We start from the raw sequence: 5,677 nt of genomic DNA, 5'->3' as shown, positions 1-5,677 counted from the left end.
GGAGCGAATGCAGAGGAGGTTTAAGAGATGATGCCAGGGTTAGCAAATTGTAACAACGAGGAGAGAATGGATAGTTTGGGGTTATTTTCCTTCGAACAAAGAAGGCTCAGAGTTGTCTTGATTGAGTTGCACAAAATCATGAGGGGATTAGACAGAGTGGACAGGATACAATTGTTTCGCTTGGTGGGGAATTCTAGAACCAGGGGACATAGGTTCATGATAAGTGGCAAAATGTCTATGTGGGGACATGAGAAAGAACTGTTTTAGGCAGAGGGTCGTGGGTGTCTGGAATTATCTGCTCAATTTGGTGGAAGAGGCAGAAACATTAAACTATTTTAAAATGTACCTGGGTCTGCCCCTAAAGCTCTGTAAGCTGCAAGGCTAAGGGTGTCCTGGGGCTGGAATGAAAAAGATGGGCCGAATGACCTCATTCACTGCTGTAACTTTTCCATGTTGATATGGTCCTATGGAAAGCGAGAGAGGCGGGGAAATTGACCAAGGAAGAGGGAGTGGAAGAGAATGAGGAAAGTAGTAAAAAATACATAATCAGAAACTCAGAAAGCTGAATAATGAATGTGTAATAACTTCTCATTGTGAAGACTCTTCCAGTAGAAACAGTAAACTTTGTTAACAGTGATCTCTAGATATTATCCATGTTTGAAGCATGACTTGAGATCATGCTAAGAGCTCATTGATCAGAGGCTTCACTTTTTCGCGTTATGCTAGAGAGGCAGCAGGAGAGGCCATAATTTGCAATCACTGCAGAAAGTGTGGCCACTTTTGGGATATTGCTGAGCACAAATGGTTTACATCATTCATTAGGCAAATTAATGGTTTTGAGGGGTAAAGGAGGCGCAGAGACCACAGTTGAACGCAGTTTGCTGTGGTTCAGATTGTGAATTTGTGTTTCTATCTCTGTCTGTCTCTTCAACTTCTAGTAACGAAGAGAGAAAGGAGACAACGAGCAGTAACGCAGAGAAAGTGGAGAAGGCAGCGAGTGATGGGAAAACAGAGATGGAGGGAAAGGGAGAGATTGAGACAACACTAGGGTTTAAGAGAGAAATGCGAGCAAAGATTGGGAAACAGGAATACAGGGAGAAAGGGAGAGTGAGAGGGGAGAACAGGGAGAGAGAGAGTAATAGGATAGAGTAAGGGCTAAAAAGAGACGCAGAGGGAAATGGAGTGGGGGGTGAGTGGGGGCTGCTGTTTGAAAATGGAGAGGGCCGTAAGAGTCTGCACTGTATAGTCGCTGTCCTGTTCCAGTTGCATGCTCCCAGAAATACCGATTTGCGCAAAAATCAAAATCCTGGTTGGTAACTTTGAAAAAAATTATCCCGAAGAGATCAATTTGTTCTGCACAGGTTGAAGAATGAGTTTAAAACTTTGTGAGGGTAGTAGGGCAGGGGGGAATGTGGGTTACCTAAGCGCGGAACACACAGACAGCGAGGGAGAGGGGTTTTCAGCGGCTCGGGCTGCACAAAGGACAGGCTTCCCGTTTCCTGGATGAATAGGAATTCATTGTTACTTGTGGAATATTTAATTGCTCACATTTGTCATCTCTCCGTGCCCCCTGATTTCTCTCCCTCGACCCATTTCTCTCTCCCCCTCTCTACCTCTCTGCTCAGGTATTTGTTTTCAAACTTAATATTTTAATAAATGAAAAAATATATACAACGATGTGATTTGTTATTAATTGTAATGGGGGAATATGTGTTGGGAGGCGTTGCGATCCGATATGGAAGAAATGGCTCCCATTTGATTCTTGCCCCTACCAGTCTGCCTGTGAGGGTTTGGGGTTGAGCTGTGGATGGAGCGCATTTTTCTGTTTGACTGACCCCTGCCCCAGAGATTTTACTGCAGGTTCTTTGACTGGGGCTCAATGAGTTAGACCGATTCAAACTACAGCTTTTTTGTTGTCTTTCGTTCTGAACAAGATTTACACCATCAGTCGACATCACTGAGACAAAATTTATCTGTAGATTAACATCTTACTGCTTGTGTGATCATGCTTTGTGCACATATTTCATGCTGCCTTCCCTGCAGAATGGGCAGATTGAGGGAGAACAGCAAGATTTAGCAAAAACATAGGGTGCAGTGAGCTGGCAATGGGGTGAGTGCTGAGCGTCATCGATCTCGGGGTCTTCGAATGTGTCGACACTGCCTCTCTCCCAGCCTCAGGAGGGAATCCCCTCACCTCATTCTTCCAGAAGGGTGGAGCAGTTACATAAATAATAGTGGGACATTGAGAGGGTGATTCCGAGGCTCTTGAAGAGATTTTTTTTCAGATAGTTTCCCACCCTACCATTTTCATCTAAATTCTCATCTAAAACACTTTTATCTGGCAATTCTCGTGGCACGTTGCGTCGGAGCTCGCTTTAGCAAATAATCACATAATTTTCTTAATTCCATCAGATGTCATGCTCTAATAAAATTAACTTATCGACTGTAAAACACCCGAAAACTCGAAATTAAAGCAATAACCTTGAAGACGTTATAATTCCCGATTAATGCTGGCATCCTAGACAGTGCGATGGATTCGAAGTTCAATGACATTTCAATTCCATTTTACAGGATCAGGATGTACTTATCTGGCTTTCTGCACCTCCATCCAATGACATTTGTGAGAGAGAACTAGAGAAGTGTGGGGCCGGAGTCGGGAGAGGGTGCGGAGGGTAGTGGTGATGGGGTTGGGATTTGGGTGTGTTGGTGCCAGTGGGAAAGGTGTGGGGGACAGAGGGAGGTAGAGAGAATAGCAGGAAGACAGAGAAAAGAAACTGGTGGAAACGGAGAGAGAAAGTGATAGAGGGAGAAAGCAAAGCTTGATAGGAATGAATACGAGATAGATGGAGCGAGAGGGACAGCGACTGACAGAGCTAGAGGGAGAGAGAGGAGAGTGTGACGGGGAGGTGCAGAGGCAGAGAGGGACAGGATTGAGGAAACATTTTAAAATGGAGATGGAGAGAAATGTTGAAGATACAGTGAGTGAGATAGAGGAAGAGAGATTGAGACAGAGAGAGAGAGGGAGACAATCATGCAAATAGAGAGAGGAGAAATTGATGGAAACAGTGAGAGAGAAGGGCAGATGAAGAAACAAGTGGAGTCGAGGCGCTGAATGTACAATCCGTATCTGGTGGGTGTGAGGGGATGGACCCTTTCTCCGAAGTGCCAATCAGCCTGGTGGCACCGGTTGAGGGATCTTGCTTTGCTAAATTCCCTGCATCTCTTTTTGCTCTGCAACTTTAAAAGCACGTTGATTCATCGGCTCTGGAATGTTTCCGAGGGCCTGGAATTAAATTTAGAATTGTGACGGGCTCTGTAATGGTCTGTTGTCAAAACCTGCATAATTCCTGAAGTTTAGAATGAATGACACATTTGACAGACAAAATGTCGTGGTGGACGTGGGGTGTAGGGATGGTGTTTCAAGCCATCAGCAATTTTATCCCCCACCCCAGGATTAAGCATCGTGTTGAAAAATTTCTTACGGTTGATAGATGATGGGGAAAGGATCATTGCTGCTTGCGGGATCTTGCTTTTGAAATCTTACTTACAACCTCCTCTACAAAGTGACTTTGCCGACATTGCCCCGAGTGAATTTTACTGAATACCTGATTGTAGTTTGATTCTATTTCCTCCCGCAATCTCCCTCCAACCCTACAACTCTCCACATAAATAAATGATAAATAAATATTATGGCCACAGAGCCGTGTGCCGTTACTTAAGGCTTAGTTGGAAATCTCTTCAGACTGCATTATAATCAAAATTCGCGCTGAAATAGGAAAATAAAAAACAGGAACAAATACATCGACTAGACTGAGCAGGCACGGGGTGAAGTGCAGGATATGCCAGGGGCAAATCCTGGGCTTAGTCGGTAAAGTATGATATCAATGGCTTGGATGAGTGGGCGGAGAAATGGCAAATTGAATTCTCTTCGCTTACGTTTGAGGTAATGCATTCGGAGAGGGAAAACAAAACAATGGAATATTCAAAAAAAAAACTGAGTCGATATTGAGAGAGCTAGAGGAAGTGACAGACATTGGAGCGAATGTCAACAGGCCCCTGAAAGTGGCAGGAATGGTGGATCAGTGCGTAATAAAAGCCAATGGAATGCTTTTTAAAATCGACGAGGCATTGAATACAATAGCAGGAACCTAATGCTAGAAGTGTAAAAGAAAAACGGTGGTTATGCCAGAGGTTACATTTATTTTCATATCTCTGGCCACCATATCACAGGAAGGACATAATTGCTCGGGAGAGAGTACAGAGGAGATTGGAAAGAATGTTTCCAGGGCTGGAAAAGTGCTGTTATGAGGACAGATTCGCTAGGCTGGTGTGGTTTTCCTTGGAACTCAGGAAGCTGAGGGGTGACATATTTGTGGTGAACAAGATCATAAGGAGCCTTGAAAAGGAAGACAAGAAAGACCTGATCTTCGAGGCGTAGGGGTCAATTACCAGCGGCCACAGATCGAAGGTGATTGTTGGCAGCGATCGAGATTGCATTAGCTAATGCTTCTTAATCCAAAGGGTGGTGGGTTTCTGGTATTCGGTGCCCGAATTGGTGGCGGAGGCAGAAACGCTCATCTCATTGAAAAAGTACCTGGATCATAGCCTGAATTTCTGTAACCTGCAAGGAAACAGACCGGGCGCTTGAATGTCCGATTAGAATGAGCGACGATAAACTTTCATCCATCGAAGCCACGATGAAATGAATAGCCCCTTTAAGTGCTGTAACATTTCTATGCTTGCATGGAACAGGAGAGGAAGAATGAAGGGCTGAGTTGGAAAGGAGTGGATTAAGGTATTTGTGAATGGGAGAGGGACAGACCTGGACCAAGTGGGAATGCCGTGAAATAGGGCAGGCAGTGAATGTCACCAGGTCGGAGATTAATCATCATTTCTTGTGCGTATTTTGCAAGTGGGTCAGCCAAGCAAATTAAGGGGCCCGTCATAATTAATCAGGGGGGCTCAGAATTAAAGGGGGGGGGGGTGTTTCAGAATTGTTGGGGCTTGAACCTAAGTATTGGTGACCCCCTAATAATACGGTATGGGCGGAAGACAGGGGGTGGGAATAGCAAAGTTGGACGGCGGGCCACTCATTCAAGCAACAGCAATTTAAGGAAAAATACCGATCTCTTTCTCTCTAAATTGGAGTCTTAGAAACTCTGACCACATCACTCTCTCCCGCTCTCAGTTTTTTGCTGTTCTACATCTCTCTCTGAACTTTCTCAACCACTCCATCTCCCCTAAGATATCATCTATCCTTCCCTGACTCTGTCTCTCCCTCGCTGTCTCACTATCTCTCATTTTCTCTGGCCTTGTCTCTGTATTACTCTCACTCCCGCTGTGTCTTTCTCGCTCTACATCTCTCCCTCCGTCCAAATATTTCTCTCGCTCTCTATCTCTCCCTCCCTTGGTCTGTATTTCTCTTACCCTCTGTCTTTCTCTTTTTCACTCAATCTCACTGTGCTATCTGTTTGTCACTCTCTCTCTCTCCCTGTTTCTCCCACTCAATATCTCTCTCTGACTCTCTCTCTCCCACCTTCATTCTCTCTCTCAACTTCCCTCATTCTCCCTCCCTCATTATACCTCTATGTCCCCTATTCCATCTTTCTCTCTCGCCCCTCTCCAGATGTCAGTCCCATATTTATTAGTCTCTCTCTTTGTTTTTCTGTCTCTCTCT

The sequence above is a fragment of the Cetorhinus maximus genome, chromosome 19, assembly GCF_964194155.1.
Source record: "Cetorhinus maximus chromosome 19, sCetMax3.hap1.1, whole genome shotgun sequence".
Lineage (NCBI taxonomy): Eukaryota > Metazoa > Chordata > Chondrichthyes > Lamniformes > Cetorhinidae > Cetorhinus > Cetorhinus maximus.
This window is presented reverse-complemented; position numbering follows the sequence as displayed.